The sequence below is a fragment of the Panthera uncia genome, unplaced genomic scaffold, assembly GCF_023721935.1.
Source record: "Panthera uncia isolate 11264 unplaced genomic scaffold, Puncia_PCG_1.0 HiC_scaffold_322, whole genome shotgun sequence".
NCBI lineage: Eukaryota > Metazoa > Chordata > Mammalia > Carnivora > Felidae > Panthera > Panthera uncia.
The window spans coordinates 38,802-61,533 of record NW_026059454.1 but is presented as its reverse complement, the minus strand read 5'-3'; the positions used below and the strand labels follow the sequence as shown (position 1 = coordinate 61,533).

General features: G+C 42.3%; 1 long non-coding RNA gene across 1 annotated transcript; it reads left to right on the top strand.

Annotated features, from left to right (window-relative positions):
* The first annotated feature begins 6 nt into the window (after positions 1-6).
* Positions 7-12,169, top strand: LOC125917940 (uncharacterized). The gene is made up of 4 exons (XR_007456335.1): positions 7-130; positions 1,867-1,915; positions 10,284-10,338; positions 12,081-12,169. It is a non-coding gene; the product is annotated as an uncharacterized LOC125917940 (long non-coding RNA).
* Positions 12,170-22,732: the final 10,563 nt, after the last annotated feature.

Below are 22,732 nucleotides of genomic sequence, written 5' to 3'. Positions count from 1 at the left end.
CCTTTCCCAGGATCGCCTTGCAGGCTCTATCCCATGGACCACCCTTCACTACCAGTCATGGGCTATGGGCCACCTCCCTCTCTTCCACCTACTCTATTTGCTAAGATGACCTGAACTGGATGAGTGGCTGGTAAAGTATATTCATCTTCTTCATGACTGACTTTGTGGCAATGATGTAGAGATGGTTGTGAGTCTTGGCAATCCAACTACAACCTGCCTGAGGACACTGTAGCATATCTCAAGTTTCTCAGGACACACATACAATGGGCAGTGTCATTTCCCTGTAATACAGTGAACTATATACATCTTTCTTGTCAAAATGAAAGAGGATTTTCTACACAAAAGCAGACGTATCAGCAGCACTGGTGCATATTTTGGAGGCACAATGTTTTGGGTTCTGTAAAGAATGAGGCACACCCCTAACTTTTAGAGCATCAGGTGTCCTATGTGAAAGAGGGACATGCATTAAGTGACATAGACCTTGTGATCACCATAATGGAAACACCAGTGAAGGATCCAGTGCAGAAACAGGGGAAACTTGTATTACACAGGAATAGAAGGGAAGTTGAGGACAGTAAGCAGAGTTTGAGGAGGTGCAGAGGGTGCTGGGGTCAGAGAGATGCAGTTGGAGGCCATTCCTGACCACAGCCTGAGCAGGGAGTGTGAGGTTCACACGGAGCTGCTACGTGCGATCACTCTCAGTGCACAATGCAGTGTTCATCTCCGAAATGTCATTTTCGTCAAAGTGCACCTAGGTAATCATCTAAAAAGGCTGTTGTCACCCTGGGTTTTCTGAAGGTTCTGGATATTTGTGGGGGGAAGATGCCCTGGAGACATGGGAAATTTAACTTGGTTTTATGGAAATGCTTGTATGCCCAAGTTCATCTCCCTCAGTGAGACTAAAAGTGGAGACAGGATTTAGATCAGCTGAGGGCCTGCACTGGCCTTCAGCCTGAGTCAAACTCTTAGTGGGTCAACCTATAATTCAGGGTTGGCCAGAAGCCGCCCCTGCATCAACCTGATTACAGCTTTGCATCTCCTCAAATTTCTCTCACAATATCCTGAGGCTTTGCCTGTGTTCCTGCTGTCTCAGCCCTAATACCAGTTCTCAGTGGGACCTACACAGAGCCTCAGCTGTGTTATCTGTGAAAACAGGGGTAATATTTGTTTCTAAGAACATTATGAAAAGAAGACATTAAATACATAAAGCACCTGCAAAATGTCTGGGAAGTGTCCATTCACCCTTCTCACAGTTTCAATTAAGATATCTCCACACACGGGCGCCTGGGTGGCTCAGTCGGTTAAGCGTCCGACTTCAGCTCAGGTCATGATCTCACGGTCCGTGAGTTCGAGCCCCGCGTTGGGCTCTGGGCTGATGGCTCGGAGCCTGGAGCCTGTTTCCGATTCTGTGTCTCCCTCTGTCTCTGCCCCTCCCCCGTTCATGCTCTGTCTCTCTGTTTCAAAAATAAATAAACGTTAAAAAAAATTAAAAAAAAAAAAAAAAGATATCTCCACACAGTGATCATCAAAAAAAGATGGTCACAGAAGTTCATTAAACTAAGACTGTTAACATGTCAGCCCAGGGACGGGGAATCGCCGTTTTAAACAATGAGACAAGGTCCCTCATTTTTCTATTAAAATTTGGGCCCTACCAGACAAAGAAAGAAGAGATAATTATGAGAATGTGTACATTCAGAGATCTAGATCTGAAGACAATCATTTTTCATTACATACAATCTCACAGATGCAGCCACACACTAAAGGGTTCATCTGAGGCCACAGCCACTGATAAACTACAGAAGACAGAATGCATGTAGGAAAACATAAGATCAGAGGGAAATAAACCAAAATCTCTTTGCCTTATAGGACAACTATTCTGAAATTTGAAGAGGACTGCGCATGGAGACAGACTATGGTGATTACATATACATTTTAAGAAGGTGTCAGATCTGCCTGAATGCTTTCCCTGCCCATCCTGTCCCCTCCACTTTGTCGTTCCTACTGTCTGTTAATCCACCTTTCATCGTTCTATCTCTGTGTCAGCGTCTGCTTCTAGGACCATCTACTCTCACTCCCCATCGAGTGCACACAGTGGGGTTCCTGTACACACAGGTAACAAAGTGTTACCAGAAATGGTGGTGATAGAGGATAGAAGCAAGATCACCCTTTGTGCAGGGGAGCCCGAGGGAGTTTTCTGGGGTGATGGGAACTTCCTATATCTAGATTGATGGGGTGCTTATGCTCATTTATTTTAGAAATATTCACTGGCTTCCTGGTACCTTGGGGTCAAATAGATAGGTATCTGTCCCTGGGAAATGGTGGAGTTCTAATGGTGGGGAAGGATGAGGGACCAGCAGTGACTGTGGGAGAGGAGTGAGGAGGCCACACATGGAGTCAAACCCTTGCCCAGGATGCCAGGTCTCCACAGACAGCACCATGTGTAGGAGGGCTCTGAGGAACAGAGATTTCTTGATCAGACCCGTGAACTACATAATGCTCTTGCAGTTTCCTCACTGAGGGATGGCCAGAGCAGAGGCCAGGAGCTGGAGGACACCCTGATCATGGCTGGATTGGAGCAGGGGACCTGGGGGATTGAGTCAGAGAAAGGGACAGGCAGAAGGTAGCGACAGGGAGTCTGAGAGACAAAGGGGAGAGAAGAGAAGGTACGTTTCTCTGCTGACTTCACCTACATTTCTGTGTGAACAACAGGGGATTCTTGTCTCCAAGGGAAGGGAAGAGTGTGAGCAAAAAGACAGAGTGACATTCTCAGCTCAAATGCCCAGGATATCTGCCTTGCTCTTGAGTACCTAACACAGGAAGCCCATGCTTTCTGTCATAATTGGAACTGCAGCTCGTGCCACTTAGTGAAAATCAATCCAATTATGAATACCTCATCACTCATACCGCAACATCATCATACTGCAACAAAATTAACAGAGTGAAAGATACAATACAGGATAAAGTCCAAAGCTAGACCGACTGCAATACTTAACAGGAATACAGGCTATCAGAAAAGGAGGTACCCCTGTGCAGGCATTCAGACACCTGGGCAATATCTGAAAACATAAAAAAATGTAGCCCGTACTTCAAAAGCAACATTAACTTAGACACAAAGGAATCATGATTTAAGGTTTAGAGAGAAACCATATGACTTCATGGTGCTGTACCTATGAGATCAAGTCTCATCAAATCATACCCTTTGACTAGAGGCTATTTGTTATATGTAAATTATACCTCATTAAAGAGAGTTTCAAAACATAAAATACTAGAAGCAAATGTGGGAAAGTTCCTTTCTAATCCTGAGTGCATGGGTGATAGGAGTCTGTCTGACCATGTCTCAAAAATCCAAAAGATGAAGACATTTAAAAAATTAATAATAGCAGAGTAAGAGGACCCTGAGCTCACCCTGTCCCGTGTTTTCAACTGCATAACATCCACATCCAAGTCCATGAACCAGAGAGCGATCCAAAGACTGGCAGAACAAACTCTACAACTAAATAGAAGCTGTACCTGAAAGGTTAGGAAGGTCAGAAAGGTGGAGGGCAGCTGCCTGCAGAGAGGGCAGAGAAAGTGAGCCCTCACACCAGGGAGCTCACACAGGCAAGACTAATCCCCAGAACATTTGGCTTTAAAACCCAGAGGGGCTGAATTCCCTTGAGTTTGGATCCTGGAGCTTTGGAGGTCAGATGACCCAGCACTGGGTGATCCAGGAGGATGAGTGATAGCCAGCTCCCTGCCAGTGTAGAGAGACAACGTAAACGTAGCATTTTACACAACGCCAAGGCAACAGGAGACAGATCTGTTCATGCTGACTTCTGAGTGGTTAGGGGACTTCTCCAACAATGAGGGAGCTTACAGGCACCATTCCCGCCTCTCCCCCACCCCCCACCCCCCCCACCCCCCGTCCAGGAATAAGACCAGAGGCACATACCAGGGAGTGGAGCTGCACAGACACTTGCTACCTAACATAGTAGCCATGTGCCAGTCCTCTGGTGGACTCACCCACTCCAAGCCTGCTGGCCTCAGCGCTGGGCTCAGGGCAAACTTTGTTAAAACTGCATGGGCACCCTGTCTGGCCAGCTGCAGGCAGAGCTACCACCGCATGCTGTGCACCCCTGGTTACCCTCATCTGTCTCACCCACCCACATGTCCCAGCCACTGACACACTCTGTGCACAGCCTTGAGCCCCTGGTTGCCCTGGTGCATTGCCCCCAGCCACCAAAGACAGCTACAGATTTGTCAACAGAATCTTGGAAAGACAGAAGGAAGTGACATGACATATTCAAAGCGCTGAATGGAAAAATCAGCAGCCAAGAACACTCTATCCAGCAAGGCTATCATTCAGAATAGAAGGAGACACAGAGTTTCCCAAACAAAAACTAAAGGAGTCTGTACCACTAAACCAATCCAGCCAGAGATACTAAGAGGGACTCTTTGAGTGGAAAGGAGAGAACAAAAGTGACAACAGGGAGGTAGAAAACACAAATCCAGTAAAAATTAATATTTCTGTAAAAAATAAGTCAAGGAACTCATAATAACATGTACCAAAATATAGGGAGAAGAAAATAATGGGTTCAAAGGTAAATGACCATCAACTTAATATAAATGGCTAAACACAAAGAAATTATGTAAAAACTTAATGGTCACCATACATCAAAAACCACTCATAAATATGCAAAGAATAAGGAGAAAGAAATCAAAATACATCAGTAAAGTAAATCAGCAAAACATGAAAAAGAAAGACAAGAAAGGATAGAGAAAATCATTAGAAACCACAACAAAACAGGTAACAAAATGGCAATACATAGATACAAATCAATAATTACTTTGCATGTAAATGGAATGAATGCTGTAATAAAAAGACATAGGGTATAAAAATGTTTGAAAACACAAAACACATTTATATGCTGCCTACAAATGACCCATTTTGGACTGCAAGACACCTACAGAATGAAAATGAGAGGATGTCAAGAAACATGTAAATGAACGTCAAAAGAAAGCCAGGGTAGCAATACTTGTATCAGAAGAAAAAAAAAGAGAAAGGACTCAAATAAAATCATAAATCAGAGAGGAGAAATCACAACCAACACGTCAGAAACACAATCATAAGATAATATTACAAAAACTTGTAAGTAAAAAATTTGGACAATTTACCAGAAACAGGTAAATTCCTGGAAACATATAAGTTACATTAACTGAAACAGAAATAAATAGAAAACATGAACAGAACAATAGCCAGCAAAGAAACTGAGTCAGTAATCAAAAAACTCTCAACAACCAAAAATCTAGGACCAGATGACTTCACAGGTAAATTCCACCAAACAGTTAAAACAAGGTTAAGACCTCATCTTCTTAAGCTATTCCAAAATATAAAAAAGGATGGAAAACTACCAAATTCATTCTATGAGGCCAGCATTACCCTGATACCAAAACCAGATAAAGAGTCCACTAGAAAAGAGAACTCCAGGCCAATATCCTTGATGAACATGGATGCAAAAATTCTCAATCAAATACTACCAACCAAATTCAAAAATACCTTCAAAAAATCATTAGCCACAATTAAGTGGATTTGTTCCCAAGCTGCAAGGTGGTTCCATATTCACAAATCAATCACTGTGATGCATTACATCACTGGAAGAAAGGATAAGAACCATATGATCTGGGCTCCTGGGTGGCTCATTTCTTGATTGGCTCAAGTCATGACCATATGGTTCATGGTTCAGGCCCTGCATTAGGCTCTCTGCTGACAGTTCAGAGCCTGGAGCCTGCTTCTTTGTCTCCCTCTCTCTCTGCCCCTACCCCACTCACATTCTGTCTCTGTCTTTCAAAAATGAATAAACATGTAAGAAAAAAAAACATACAGTCATTATCAATACGTACAGAAAAAAGCATTTGACAAAGTACAACATCCTTTCATGATTATAACCCCCCTAAACTAGGTTTACAGGGAACATACATCAACGTAATAAAGGGTTATCTATGCGGTTAACATCAACCTTAATGGGGAAAATCTGAGAGCTTTTCCTCTAAGGTCAGGAAGAAGACAAGGATGTTTACTCACCACTTTTCGTAAACATAGTACTGGAAGTCCAAGCCACAACAATCAGACAAAAAAACAAAACAAAACAAATCCAAATCTGCAAGAAGTGAAACTTTCACACTTTGCAGATTACATGATACTATATATAGAAAACCCTAAAGAGTCTACCCAATAACTGCTAGAACTGATAAATGAATTCAGCAATGTCACAGGATACAAAATCATTGTACAGAAATCTGTTGCATTTCTAGACAACAATAATGAAGCAGTATAAAGAGATATTAAGAAAACAGTCCCATTTACAGTTGCACACCAAATAATAAGATATCTATGAATAAATCTAACCAAAGTGGTGAGCGACCTATACTCTGAAAAGTGTAAAATGTGATGAAAGAAATTCAAGAGGACACAAAAAAATGGAAGGACATTCCATGCTCATGGATCGCAAGTACAAATATTGTGAAAATGTCTATACTTCCCAAAGCAATTGACACAATTAGTGCAATCTCCATCAAAATACCAACAGCGTTTTTCACAGAACTAGAACAGTCCTAAAATTTGTATGGAACCACAAAAGACCCCAATCTTCAGAGTAAACAACCTTTATGTGAAGTGATAATTATGGATGGCATCATGCCTCTGGATCTTCTGCTCCAAAACACATTAACTCTTGCCTAAGCATTTGAACAAACATTAGACATATCCCAACCAAGGATCATGCTACAAAATACATTGTACAAAAGTACCCTCAAAACTTTGCAGATTATGAAAAATATGGAAAATCTAAAAATCATCATGACCAGTTGGAGCCTAAGGAGACAGAATGACTAAATGTAATGTGCCAGCTAGGAGGAGTGTGGAACAGAAGAGGTTAAAATTGAAGAAATCTGAGTTAACATATATTAAATTAAAAAATAACATAAGGTTAATGACACCTACCTACCAGGTTTTCTGTAGTTTTCAATCACTTCACTATGTTGGAAAAATAGCCATTACATTTTTTTAAATATTTTTTTATTTTTTTTCTGTGTTAATAATTCTTTTTTTAATATATGAAATTTATTGTCAAATTGCTTTCCATACAATACCCAGTGCTCATCCCAAAAGATGCCGTCTTCAATACCCATCACCTACCCTTCCCTCCCTCCCACCCCCATCAACCCTCAGTTTGTTCTCAGTTTTTAAGAGTCTCTTATGCATTGGCTCTCTCCCACTCTAACCTCTTTTTTTTTCCTTCCCCTTCCCCATGGGTTTCTGTTAAGTTTCTCAGATCCACATAAGAGTGCAAACATATGGTATCTGTCTTTCTCTGTATGGCTTATTTCACTTAGCATCACACTCTCCAGTTCCATCCACGTTGCTACAAAGGGCCATATTTCATTCTTTCTCATTGCCACGTAGTACTCCATTGTGTATATAAACCACAATTTTTTCATCCATTCATCAGTTGATGGACACTTAGGCTCTTTCCACAATTTGGCTATTGTTGAGAGTGCTGCTATAAACATTGGGGTACAAGTGCCCCTATATATCAGTACTCCCGTATCCCTTGGGTAAATTCCTAGCAGTGCTACTGCTGGGTCATAGGGTAGGTCTGTTTTTAATTTTTTGAGCAACCTCCACACTGTTTTCCAGAGTGGCTGCACCAGTTTGCATTCCCACCAACAGTGCAAGAGGGTTCCCGTTTCTCCACATCCTCGCCAGCATCTATAGTCTCCTGATTTGTTCATTTTGGCCACTCTGACTGGCGTGAGGTGATATCTGAGTGTGGTTTTGATTTGTATCTCCCTGATGAGGAGCAACGTTGAGCATCTTTTCATGTGCCTGTTGGCGATCTGGATGTCTTCTTTAGAGAAGTGTCTATTCATGTTTTCTGCCCATTTCTTCATTGGATTATTTGTTTTTCGGGTGTGGAGTTTGGTGAACTCTTTATAGATTTTGGATACTAGCCTTTTGTCCGATATGTCATTTGCAAATATTTTTTCCCATTCCATCACTTGCCTTTTAGTTTTGTTGATTGTTTCCTTTGCTGTGCAGAAGCTTTTTATCTTCATGAGGTCCCAATAGTTCATTTTTGCTTTTAATTCCCTTGCCTTTGGTGATGTGTCAAGTAACAAATTGCTGCGGCTGAGGTCAGAGAGGTCTTTTCCTGCTTTCTCCTCTAGGGTTTTGATGGTTTCCTGTCTCACATTCAGGTCCTTTATCCATTTTGAGTTTATTTTTGTGAATGGTGTAAGAAAGTGGTCTAGGTTCATTCTTCTGCATGTTGCTGTCCAGTTCTCCCAGCACCACTTGTTAAAGAGACTCTCTTTTTTCCATTGGATATTCTTTCCTGCTTTGTCAAAGATTAGCTGGCCATACGTTTGTGGGTCTAGTTCTGGAGTCTCTATTCCATTCCATTGGTCTATGTGTCTGTTTTTGTGCCAATACCATGCTGTCTTGATGATGACAGCTTTGTAGTAGAGGCTAAAGTCTGGGATTGTGATGCTTCCTGCTTTGGTCTTCTTCAAAATTACTTTGGCTATTCGGGGCTTTTTGTGGTTCCATATGAATTTTAGGATTGCTCGTTCTAGCTTCAAGAAGAATGCTGGTGCAATTTTGATTGGGATTGCATTGAATGTGTAGATAGCTTTGGGTAAACCATTAAATTTTTAAAAAGCATGTATGATGTGGGGCCCAGTTTGTGCCCTTATCTCGGTCTCTGCTTCTAGCATGACTCGGAAAGTGGATCCCAGCTCATTCTTCTAGAAGGTCCCGAGATGAGCATTTCATGCATTCATGTCCTAATGGAACGCAGCTCCCATTTTTCTGAATTTCCGTCAGGATTTCTTCCCGGAAACAAGCCTGAATCTGGAACAAACCATCCACGGCATCTATGATGTGATGTCGTGAGACCCCTGAATCCACGGGTCCTTTAGTAAAATACCTCTTGTTCACATACTGTCCAGGAAGGGGAGGAATGAAACACGGGAACAGCCCAGAAAGTGCAAGGGCCTGTGCTGCTGACCGACCAGCGCGCCCAGGGAAGCCACCCAGCGCCCCCTCCTCAGCACTCAGTGCAACAAGGCAGTTTCTCTCTGGTGACTCAGGAGATGCCAAGTTGCTGCAAAACTCCCAAGGCCTCCCCTGGGACGGGCGGCAGAACCTGCTGGAAACGCAGCCCTGGTCTCTGTCCTGAGGCAGTAGCAGAGGCCCTGAGTCCTCTGGGAGCAACAGAAGCCCTTCCTGTTCTGAGGTGCCCTGGGTCAGAAAAGCCAATGGGGTACCCTCTGCAGGCCTTCACTGTGCACCCAGAGGAACCAGCCCCTCCTGCTTTGTGGTGCTCTAGCTCTCTCTGCTGGCCACCGTGGGAATTCCTGCAATGTGGAAGGCCCTGGTCACTCAGCTGACGGACCCAAGGTACTCTGGGCAACTAAGCCTGTTCTCCACATTGGGAAGGGTCTTACTGACAGGGCCTGGGACACAAAGAAATCTTTTCCTTCTCCTTTCTTGTGAGTGAAGAATCAAACCGAATTTATTAATGTAATGACATCATTTGTAATGCTTTAAGCAATGTTCACAGAAACACAGACCACCAATTTACACATACTGAACAAGAGGTAAATGTGTCTACCACCAAAATACTTAGGTTAGATAAAGAGTTGACACCTTTGAGAGAGAGATACTGGCTTCCAGCTATGGAATGAATGAGTCCTAGGGATACAAGGGACAGCCAATGGAATAGAGTCAATCCTGTAGTAATACTGTTGCATGCTTTCACATGATAGCTACACTTGTAGTTAAGTACAACATAATTTATAGACATATGGAATGACTAAAATGTATGCCTAAAACACAACAAATGTGTGAACAATATTCAATTAAAAATCGACATCCTTTACACTATCTTTAGTTTCTACTTCTTTGCCAATAAACTATCATTCCTGGGGCACTTGGGTGGCTTAGTTGGTTAAGCATCCGACTTGGACTCAGGTCATGATCTTGCAGTCCATGAGTTTGAGCCCTATGTCAGGCTCAGAGCCTGGAGCCTGCCTCAGATTCTGTGTCTCCCTCTCTATACGTCCTCCCCTGCTCAGGATCTCTCAAAAAAGGAAAAAAAATAAACATTAAAAATGAAAGAAAAAAAATCATTCGTAATTTAGAATCTGTGAAATTCCATTTATACCAGATTCTCTAACATCACCATCTTGATGTTGACAGCTTATCTGAAAAGTCACTAATAATATCTTTGACGGACACATAGGTGACAAGGTCAGAATGCAACTTACAGGGAGCTACACATCTGTTATGAATTTACTGTAAGTATCCTTGGCTAATATTTTCAATGAAATGTGCTTTAGGGATATAGATGAATGAAGCAATGTCTATCAGGCATATAGGTCAATTTCCTATAGGACCACTGTGTCTTCAATTATGAATTGCCATCTCTTCAGAATTAAAAGAAAGCTGGGAGATGAAAATGTCTTTGACTTTGATGTAAGAGAAGACAACGGTGTTTTAAAGGGTTCAGCTACCATCTGGCATCCTCAGGTTGGCAGTGCACTGGAGGATAGCAACCCACTATCTTGAAACACACCGCTAGTTCCAGACGGAGAATATGGACCTTATTGTCAAATACTTTTTATCAATATCAGCACTCCACCTCTGCCAGGTCCAGACTGCAGGACTTGGGGACAGCACAATGCCTGATGCCTGGGTTCAGAACATGAGGAAGGCCAGCAGGTTTGCGGGGGATGCAGCAGGGCCTGGGGCAGTGAGGGAGATGGCCCAGGGTCACCTCCCCACAGAGAAGGCTCTGGAGTTTACCTGCCAAAGAGCAGCACACTCTCCCTCAAGACATCTCCTCTCCATGACAGGACAGGAGGCTGAGCCCCACAATTCCAGGAGAAATGAGGGATACCAGTCTTTTCAAATGCAATGCCCTCTGCAGAGCTTGGCCCCAGGGTCTTGGGAGTCACAGAACTCTGATGCCCATGATACCGGCCTTTTCTGCCCCAGCACTGAGCCACTTCGTACACCCCCTCTCCCCTGGCCCATGTCACCCCGTCCACATACCTGGACCAGGTCCCTACTTTCCTCCATGTACTTCTTTGTTTCTCTCTAACCCCATCTCTCTCTGTTTCTTCCTTTCACTCTCTAGGACTTGCCCAATCCCCCATCACTCATCCAGTGTCTCTCTCCCGGTCTCTTTCTCTCCCCAGGCTTCAGGCTGTTTGCTCTGTGCATGCAGCCCTGTCCAGGAGCACAGGGCACTCCTGTCTCTCCCTCTCTTCTGTCATATTTGGTCCCAAGCCCTGATCACAATAGAGGAGAATCCCCCTGTACAGCAGCTGCTCGTGTTGACATTTGCTATGGCAATGCTAGCAGCATGTGGACAGCCAGGCATTTACCCTTGGTGGCCCAGCCATGACCCAAAAGCTGCTGGAGGGCTGGCTGCTTCCCTAAGCTGGGAGGAAAAAGGGGCTCACAGGGTTCAGGGTCCCTGGGGGCAAAGTGGATTGGATTGGCCGATGTAGAAGGAGCCATATGCTTACAACCCAACTCTCCTGGGGGTGGTGTCGAAGAAACCTATCTCAGACCATGGACCTCTGCCCTCCCCATGCCTCAATAAGGCAACAGGGGAGGTTTATGGGACCTCATGTGACTCACCACAAAAATTGCTGCCATTTGCCCTCTTGGAGGCCACCTGGATTGGTGCTATTGGGGGCAGCTGGTGAGGTACATAAGGGCACAAGTGCTGGATTAATGCAGGGCCTCCTTACTGGTCTCCTGAATCCATTCCCCACCTTCAGAATAGACCCTTTCCTGGAGACAGATACCTGACCTGCTCATCAGCACAAACCCCATGAACTAGCAGGCATGCCATATGCTCATGAGTACCTACCTACAGAATTAACAACCACCACCAGAGCTCCCTAAAGGATGTGTACAACTCCTCACATGGAACTACAGGTCCCTTCCAGGCAATACAACCCCAAAGAATAGTCTGTCTTCTTCCACCAATACTATACATTCTACCTGTTGGTTTACTGTGTTACAGGAACCCGAAAGTGTACACCTGAGGAGGAATGAGTGTCGATTTTCCTGGAAGCAGATGCTGACACAGAGACACAACTGTGACAAGTGTATTAGAGGACACTAGGAAGGACAAAGTGGAGGGGACGGGGTGGGCAGGGAAAGCATTCAGACCAAGGGGCAGATTGGACACCATCTCTAAATACATAATAACCACAGCTGGTTTGTAATGGTTCAGTGTCCTTTTCAAATTTCAAACTGATTGCCCTCTATGTCAAAGTGATTTTTAGTAATTGCAAACGGATCTTCTGCTCTCCTTTATGCGTTTTTTCTTCTACAATATATCCGTGGCTTTGGATGAGCACATATTTGTGTGGCTGCATTTGTGTGTCCACCTGTAATGGAAGAGGATTATCTTCAGATCTTAGGTGTAGATCTCTGAATTTACACATTCTCATACTTATATTTTCCTTCTTTGTAAAGTAGGACCCCAATTTTAATAGAAAAAACACAGGGGTCTTTGTTGTATCTTTTGAAACAGGAATTGCCAATCTCCCAGCCTCAGGCATTATAGCCTTAGTTTCATGAAATTGAATGAGTATCTGTTGATGACCTTCTGTGTGCAGAAACATTCATTTTCCCCCTGAGAAGGGTGAATGCCCACTCATCCCATACATTTTACAAATTCCTTATGTGCTTAACCACCTCTTCATCGCACTGACCTCAGAGACCAACATTGTCCCTGATTCTCAGGTTACAAAGCTGAGGCTCTGAGATGGTCCCACTGAGAGCTAGCATTAGGGCTGAGACAACGGGATCACAGGCAGTGCCTCTGGAAATTGTGAGGGGAGTTTCAGAGATGCAAACCTTCAGGCAGGGTGGTGACAGCAGGTGCAGGGGTACGGTGACAAGAGCCCAGCAGGGGCATTTCCTGGTCAACCCTGAATTCCCCGCTAGGAGTCTGACTCAGGCTGAAGGCCAAGGAAGCCGCACAGCTGATCTACAACTTTTGTCCCATCTAGTCTCACAGAGGCACACAAACAGGCAGACACGCATCCCATAAGAACCAAGTTAAACTACAAATCTCCAGGGCATTCTTTCACACAGATCCAGAACCTTCAGAAAACCAAGGGAAACAACAGTCTTTATTTCGATAATGAGCTAGGTGCACTCTGGCCACCATGACATTTCAAAGATGATACCTGCATGAACTGTCCTTGACCCTATGCAGCAGCTCTGTGTGGACCTCACGCTGAGCTCACTCTCCCTGCCCAGGTTGTGGGCCCTGCCAGAAACGGCCTCCAACTCCATCTCACTGAGTCCAACACCCTCCCCTCTGGACCATCTCAGCTCGCCCTTCTCATGCACAGTCTCCAAAACATTCCCATGAGATTCACGTCTCTGGCTCTTGTACTTAAGGTCCCATTACTGGAGCTGCCACTATTGTAGATCAGAAGCTCCATGTCTTTTAATGCATGTGACTCTCTCCCCATTAAGACACTTGAAGCCCCTGATGGTAGGGGTGTGCCTTATCTCTCACAGAGCCATTAACATGGACTCTGTACAAGGCACATCTGCAGAACTGATATGCCTGCTTTTCTATGAAAAGACTCATTCCTTCTCCACAAGAGACACCTGCAGCCCAGTTCCCCAGTTCAGTAAGGGAAAAGACACAGCCCAACATATGTATGTCCTGAGAAACCTGAGGAATCTTAACAGTGTCCTCAGCCAGCAGCACCCTTGCATTGCCAAGCCTGTGAGGCCATCTCTGTGTCTTCTCAAAGACTCAACAAGACAGAAGCTGAACGTGCTGAACACGTCCACTCATACTGTTCATATCATCTTATAAATAGTTGAGGTGGAGGTGGTGGGTCCTGTGTCCGAGGACACCAAGGAGCTGGAGGAGGCTCATAGAGCCCATGAACAGTGATAAAAGTGGTCTTTGGGGAAGGGCCTGCAGGGTGGACCTGGTAAAGGAGGAGGTCCTCTTGCATCCATAGGGATCTACAGAACAGAAGGGACAGGTATGCTGGTATGACAGACAGAAGCAGAATGCCCGCAGGAGCTGAAACCCAATGAAGCAGGTGTCAGCACCTGGCTGCTTGTTCATTCACAGGCTCTAGAACAGGGCATCAGTGCCAGAAAACTCTACCCTCCCACGAGATCCCACCTACAGCCTTAAGGTACCAGATGCTACAAGGAGAAACCACTGTCGCCACATGTCACTTCCTGTGTTTACAAATGCAGTAGGCCAAGGCGTCCTATTCTAGAAGACTGATGGCAGTAATGCCAGTCTAATAAAGGAGCATATTCCAGAGAGGCAGGCATCTGTGTCCAGGACCCCTCTGGTGCCCTCTTCCACCACATATGCAGACTTTTTATTTGCACATTGAGAACGGACAGAACATGCAGGAAAGAAAAGCCCAGCACCACACAGAGATTAAGACCACCCAGGGTCAGAGCTCAGCCTGCCAGCCCATGCCTGTACTCGCTGGGCTTCCCTCCCTGACAAAGGCATCTTCTCTGCAAGGCCACAGAGACTTCTGAGGAGACGGGGATTCCTGGAGTCCTGCAGGGGGCCTGGAAATGTGTTTTTGGAGAGAAACACATTACCTGTACATATTCATTGGTCTCAGGTATGTTTACCTTAATCCACAGGTAATTCAGCTTTTAAGTACAATATGAGTTGCAGAGCTATTCTGTCTCATTGTAAAAGGGAGGTAGAAATTCTACATAAAAGAATGAACAGAAACATGTCTCAATTTCAGGTGTCAAACTCCCAAAAGGTATCGTGAGACAAAGTACCAGTTATAACTGCTCCAGGGACGCAAGAGAACCTGCTCATATAAACACAACTGAAGGACTCTGTGAGATACGGGCCCTGCAGGTAATCACTGATTCTCTACCTTCACGACTGCAGTTCCATGTACATTTTCGAGTACACGTGCCGCTTCTCATAATTCAGAGTAGTTCCACCTAGGGGACAACTGAGAAATTCTCTATCGCACGTTTACCAACACAGAAGGATCAGTAATGAATTCTGAAATTTATCTAAGAACATTCAGCACTGCACAAAGCACACAATATAAAGCTGGAAAGAGTTTTCATCTTTTCCAGTCACGAGGCTTATTGCAGACATTCTGAACAAGTTCATCGCCTACAATGAAATAGGCAAAAATAAAAATAATAACACCATGTAAAGAAGGTGCGGAAGGAGTCAGCCGCTCCAGGAGACTTGAGGGTACAGTGAAGTGTCATCCTCCTCAAGTTATTTCCACAAACACAAAGTGAGAGCCACGTGGTCCTCAGCCTCGACACACTTGTGGCTTCCAGAGGTGCCAGCTACCATGATGATCTTAAACTGGAGAAGCCTGGAGGCTTGTGAGGATGTAAATAAAACAGTAAAGACACCAGAGGACATAGAATATCAGACAAGGCCAGATAAGTTTCCAGAAACCATTACAACTGAAACGGGCAACAGAATTTACCTTGTCTTTCTCTGCATCCTTGGTAGAGACAGAACTGATGTTCCCCATGGGAGCTGTACCACGTCCTGGGTCTCATAAAGGCTGGAGGTGGATGGAGGTGATTCTGACTTGCATAGACTTTGTGGAAGAAAAACAAACCTTCTGCCACATGTTTCATTATATTCAACTCTTTCCCACTCTTGGGTCCCTTACTGGGGGCAGAGGATTTTCAGGTGCCTCGGGTGACCCTTGAGGACAAGAGGGAGATCTGATCCTGTCCCTTGAGGAAGGTTCACAGGGCCCTGGTTCAGGTGTTTTTATAACGAATCAAGCAGCTGTGAACAGCTCAGGTCCCAACTAGCTAGAAATAAAGTTAGGGGTGTGTCTCATCCCTCAGAGAGCCCAGCACATGGTCTCTGTACAAGCTACATTCTAGGGAGTGCTCTGTTTGTCGGCCTGTATAAGGCCTCTTTCCTTCTCTATGAGAGACATATGTTGCCCAGCTCACTATGTGGAAATGACTGTCCATTTCTTGCATGTCCTGAGAAACAAAAAACATTACAACGTCCTCAGACTGGCCTGAAAGCCACATGGTGCCATCACTGTATCTTCTCCAAAGACTCAAAAGGAAGAAAGACAAAACGTGTTTTCTAAGTTAACTCCTACTGTTCAGATCATCTTCCCAGATGGTGGAGGTGGAGGGTGAGGTCCCAGAGGTCACCAGCTTGGAGAAGGTGGGGGTGGCCCAAAGCCCATGGATGGTGATAAAGGGCAGCCCACAGGGTACAACATGGAGGGCACTTCTGGGAAAGGAAGAAATGCTCTGGCAGCCACGTTGACCTACAGGACAGAAATTAAACTTTTGAGATGTGTTAGGGTAAAAGGTGAAAAATCCAACACCAACACCAACACTAACATAGCTGAACCCCAGTGAAGCAGGAACAGTGCCTGTCTCCTTCCCCTCCACCTGGTTTCAACAGGGCAGCATCGGTGCCACAAAACTCCATCCTTCCCACCAGCTCCCACCTAGAGCTTCTAGGAGCTTGAGGAGACAACACAGTGCATTATTGACAGCATGCATGGTACTAGCTGTGTCTGCAAATGTAGGGAAAGAAGTGGCTAGTCTTAAAGGATCAGAGGGATAATTCCAGACTACTAAAGAAAGTCTGTTCCACACACACAGGCTTCTATTTCCAGGACTCTCTACCCAGCCCTTCACCACCTCAACAGCTCCGTCTTGGCATAATAAGAGCTGAAATGATGAGGAAGAATTAGGTTTCCCTATAATTCATTTACATCTTTAATCCATTTCAAGTTCATTCTTGTGAGTGGTGTAACAACATAAGGTTCTAAGCCTTATTCTTATACATATAAATATCCAATTTTCCCAGCACCAGTTATTCAAGAGACTACTTTACTCCACTGTATATTCTTGACTCCCTTGTCAAATACTAGTTGACTGTGCAGGCATGGGTTTGGGCTCTCAATTTCTGTTCCATTGTCTTGTGTGTGTCTGTATACCAGCGACATAACTGATTTCTTTAGTGTTAGAATGCAGCTTGAAATCAAGAAGTGTGATGCCTCCTGTTTTGTTCTTTCTTGCTTTGGCAACTTGGGGTGTTTGTGTGGTTCCAAATACATTTGAGGATATGTTTTTATAACTGTATAAAAATTGCATTGGAGTCTTGATAAAGATTGCACTGAATCTCTAGATGGCTTTGGGTAGTATGGACATTTTATCTATATTAATTCCTTCAAAAGATGGACACGGGATGGCTTTTCACTGACGTGTATTCTTCTGTTTCTTTCATCCAAATTGAATTTCTTCCATTTCTCCACACAGGTTTAATAGTTTTGTGTAGAGAGATCTTTCACTTCCTTGACCAAACTTATCCCTATATATTTTATTGTTTTTGATGCTTTGGTAAGTGGGATTGTTTTATTTACTTCTTTTTAGATAATCTGGTTAGTGTACAGGAATGCTACAGAATTTGGTATGGTGACTTTCTATTTTGCAACTTTACTGCATTTCTTGATTAGATATTAATAGGCTTTTTGATATTATACTTTTTATTTCATTCTTTTATCTTATTAAAAAAATCATTTTATTTGGGAATAGCTGACACACTATGTTACACTAGTTTCAAATGAACAACATAGTGATTGGACAAGTGTATACATTCTGCTACACTAACACAGGTGTAGCTGTTATCCGTCACCATGCATCGCTATTCCAGTACCATTAACTATGTTCCCCATTCTGTATCTTCTATCTGTGATTTATTCATTCCATAACCAGAAGCCTGCATCACCTAATCCCCTTCACATATATAGGGCATCCTTGTCTTGTGCCTGATCTTAGAGGAAAATCTTTCACAATTTCACTATTGAGTATGATGTTAGCTGTGGGCTTCAGAAACATGGGCTTCCTTATGTTCAGATATGTTCCTTCTACACTGAATTTTTAAAGAGTTTTTTGTTTGTTTGTTTGTTTGTTTTTAGCACAAATGGATACCACATTTTCTCAAGATTTTTTTCTGTGTCTATTGACATGGTCATATGAGATTTCTTTTCAATTTTTAAAATTTATTTATTTTAGTTTAAATTTATTTGTGTATTTAGTATTTATTTTTTCAAGTTTTTACTTAAATTCCAGTTGGTTAACATATAGCATAATATTAGTTTCGGTTATGTAATTTAGTCATCCATCACTAACATACAACACCTGGTATTCCTCGCTACCAGTGCCCTCCTTAGCCCATCACCCTTAACCCATCTCCCTGCCCACCTCCCTTCCAGTAACCCTCAGTTTGCTATTTATAGTTAAGAGTCTGGTTTCTGGTTGATTTTTCTTTCATTCATTTATGTGAGGGGTTACATTTATTGATTTGCATTTCTGAGACATCCTTCCTTTACAGGGAAAAAACCCTTCATCACGGTCAATGATCCTTTTAATGTGCTGCTGAATTTGGTTTGCCTGTATATTATTGCAAAATTTTCATCTATATTCATCATGGGGATACCGGCCTACAGTTTTCTGTTCAGGTAGTATCCTTTACTGGCTTCCTAACAGGGTAACTCCAATCTCATGAAATGAGTTTGGTGGTGTTCATCCCTCTTTAATCGGTGAGAGGACTGCTGTTAGTTTCTTCTACAAACTTTTGGTCAAATTCACCCGTGAATCCACCTGCTCCTGGGCTTTTCTTCACTGGGAGATTTTCAATGACTGATTCAAATTACTTGCATTAGTTATCTTCTGGTATTGATACAGTTTTCCTTTAATTGGTCTGTGAAAACCTTCTATTTCTTCCTGATACAGTCTTGGTAGGTTGTGTGTTTCTAAGAACCTATCCATTTCTTCTAGGTAGGCGGTTTGCTGGCATCTAATTTGGCCATAGTCGCCTCTGTCTCCTTTATGTTTCTGTGATATCAGATGTAATGCCTTCTCTTTTATTTATAATTCTTTTGATTTGGGTCCTCTCTCTGTCTTAGCATAGACTATGTACAGTCTTGTCAATTTTGTTTAACTTTTCAAAAAACCCCACTGTTGGTCTTCTTCATATTTTCTATTAATTTCATGGTCTCAGTTTCATTTGTTTCCACTCTCATATGTATTACTTTCTCCCATCTGAGAACACTGGACTTAGATTGTTGTTTTTTTCTAGTTCTTTGAAGTTAAAGTTAGGTTGTTCATTTGAGTCCCAAATCTATCCTCCATGCATGTAAGTCCAGTGACTCATCAGAGAACCTTCAATAGGTCTTTCCTGTCCTATCTCTCATTCTCAGAACTCTGAGAAAAAGAACTAGAAAATTTGAAGACACAATAGATGAAAACTTCCCTAATGTGGGGAAGGAAACAGATCCAGAAGCAGGAGGCACAAAGAACTCCCAATATATTCAACAGAAGCAGATCCACACCAAGTCATGGAGTAATTAAAACACAAAATGTAGCGATAAAGAAAAATTTTAACAGCAAGAAAACACAAGATGACAGTTACCTACAAGGGAAACCCTGTAAGGTTATCACTGGATTTTTTCAGAAGAAACTTTGAAACCATAAGTGAGCAGCATGGTATGTTAAAGGTACTGAATGGAAAACATCTGCAGCCAAGGAGACTCTATCCAGCACACTATCATTCAGATAGAAGGAGACATCAAGAGTTTCCCAAATAAAAATGAAGTGAGTTCACAAACAACAAACCACCCCAGCAAGAAATGTTAAAGGGGACTCTTTGAGTGGAAAATAAACACCTAAAGTGACAGTATTAAAGTGCAAAACGCAAAAGCAATGAAAATGAGTATTTCCATCAAACATCAGTCAAGGTATTTATGATATAAAATGTCTTGAAACATGATACTATATATCTACAACACTGGGAGGAGAGGAGTAAAGAACTGGTTCAAACTTAACTATCAACTTAATATAGACTTCTATATGCACAAGTGGTTAGGTTACAAACCTAACAATAAGCACAAATCAAACACCACTAATACATATGCAGAGAATAAAGACAAGCAATTTCAAATGTGCTACTAAAGAAACCCAGCAAACCATAAAAAAGAGAAAGGGAAGAAAGGATCAGAAAGATTCATAAACAACCAAAATCAAGTAATAAAATGACAACAAGTACATGTCTATTGATTTGAATGGAAACAGAATAAATGCTCAAATCAAAGGCAGTGGGTGACAGATAGGGGCCCCTGGATGGCTCAATCACTGGAGATTTCAACTACTGATTTCAGCTCAGGCTATGATCCCAGGATCATGGGATTGAGCCCCATGTTGGGCTGTGCACTGAGCATACAACTTGCTTAAGATTCATTTCTCATTCTCTCTCTCTTCCCCCACTCCCCTCACCCCGCCCTCCCACACCTATGCTCTCTCTCTTAATAGTAAAAGGCACTGGGTGAAAGAATGAATAAAAATATAGGACCCATCTATCTTCTACCGACAAGAGACTAATTATAGAAATAAAGTATCAAAAGAAAACAGCAGTAGCAATACCTACATCAGACAAAATAGATTTAAAAATAAAACTGTAACAAGAGACAAAGAAGGATACTATAATAATAAAAGGTACAATCAACAAAAAGAACAATTGTAAACATATATGCGCTCAATGAGAGCATCCAAATACACAAAACAGTCAAAAACAAAAGTAAAGGAACTGATAGTAATATAATCATAATAGGGCATTTTAACATCCAATGACATCAATGGAGAGATCATTCAATCAGAAAATTAACAAGGAAGTAGTGACTTTTTGAATAATAGAGTAGACCAGATGGACTTAACCGATGAACTTAGGACATTCCATCTTAAAATAGCACAATACACATTCTTTCCAGGCGCACATGCAACATTCCCCACACTAGATAAAATATTAGGTCATAAAACAAGCCAAAATAAATTCAGACAGATCGAACTCATACCATGTGTCTTTTCAGACCACAATGCTATGAAAGTAGAAGTCTACAACAAGAAAAAAAAATCTGGAAAAAGCACAAAAACATGGAAGTTAAATAACATGCTCCTAAACAATCAACGGGTCAAATAAGAAATCAAAGAAGAAATCCAAAAAACATGGAAACAAATGAAAATGAAAACACAACAATTCAAACTTTTGTAAAGCAGAAAAAGTGGTTCTAACAGGGAAGTTTACAGCAATACAGGTCTGTCTCAGGGGAAAACAAAAAAGAACCTGAAGTAAACTCCATCACCTTATAACAATAAAAGCTAGACAAAGGACAACAAACAAAACCCCCAAACAGAAGAATGAAGAAAATAATTAAAAGCAGAGGAGAAATAAATGATTAGAAATTAAGACTACAGAACAAGGTAAATGAAATTAGGAGCTGCTTCCATGAAAAGATCAATAAAATTGATAACCCCTAGCCAGACTAATCAGAAAACAGAAATGACGCATATAAATAACAATGACAGAGAAGAACAACCAACACCACAGAAATACAAACAACTGTAAGAGAATATTATGAAAAACTATATGCCAACAAGCTGGACAAACTGGAACATACGGATCAATTCCTAGCAACATGGAACCTACCAAAACTGAAGCAGGATGAAACCGAAAATTTGAACAGATTGTTTACTAGCAAGGAGAGAGACTCAGTAATCAAAAATCACCTAACTGACAAACGTCCAGGACCGGAGGACTTCACAAGCACATTCTTCAACATCTGAAGAAAAGTTGATGCCTATACTTGTCAAACTATTCCAGAAAACAGAACAGGAAGGAAAATACCCAAATCAATTCCATGAGGCCAGCATTACCCTGATACCAAAACCAGATAAAGATACCACAAAAAAACAAAACTACAGGTCCATATCGTTCATGCACACAGATGCAAAAGTCCTCAACCAAGATTTAGCAAACAGAATCCAACAACACATTCAAAAAATAGTCCACCAGCATAAAGTGGGATATCTTCCAGAATGCAAGGGTAGTTCCATATTCAAAAATCAATCAACCTGCTATATCAAAGTAATAATTGAAAGGATAAAATACATATCATTTCTACAGACACAGAAAAATTATTTGATAAAGTACAACTCCCATTCATGATAAAAGCCCTCTAAAAGCAGGTTTAGAGGGAACATACCTCAGCTTAATATAGTCTATCTATGTAAGCCCACAGCAGGCATCGTACTCAGTGGAGAAAACAGAGAGCTTTCCTCCAAGGTTAGTAAAAAGTAAAGATCTCCACTCTTATCACTTCTATTCAACATAGGTACTGGCAGCCCTAGTCACAGCACTTAGCCAACAAAAAGAAATGAAAGGCATTCACATTGGGAAGGAAGAAGTACAATTTCACTACGTGCAGATGACATGATACTCTATATAGAAAATCCAATAGACTCCACCAAAAAGCTACCAGAACTGAAACCTGAATTTAGTAATGTCACAGGACAGAAAATCAATGTGCAGAAATCAGTACCATTTGTATAAAATAATAATAAAGCAATAAAAAGAAAATTAAGGAAACAATCCCAATTACATTTACACACAAAAAATAAGATATCTAGGAATAAACCTAAGCAAATAAGTGCAAGGCCTTTACTCTGACCTTGAAACACTGATGAAAGAAATTGAAGACAACATAAATAAATGGAAAGCCACTCCATGCTCATGCACAGAAGGAACCAGGGGAGCCTGGGTGTCTCAGTCAGTTAAGCGTCTGACTTCAGCTC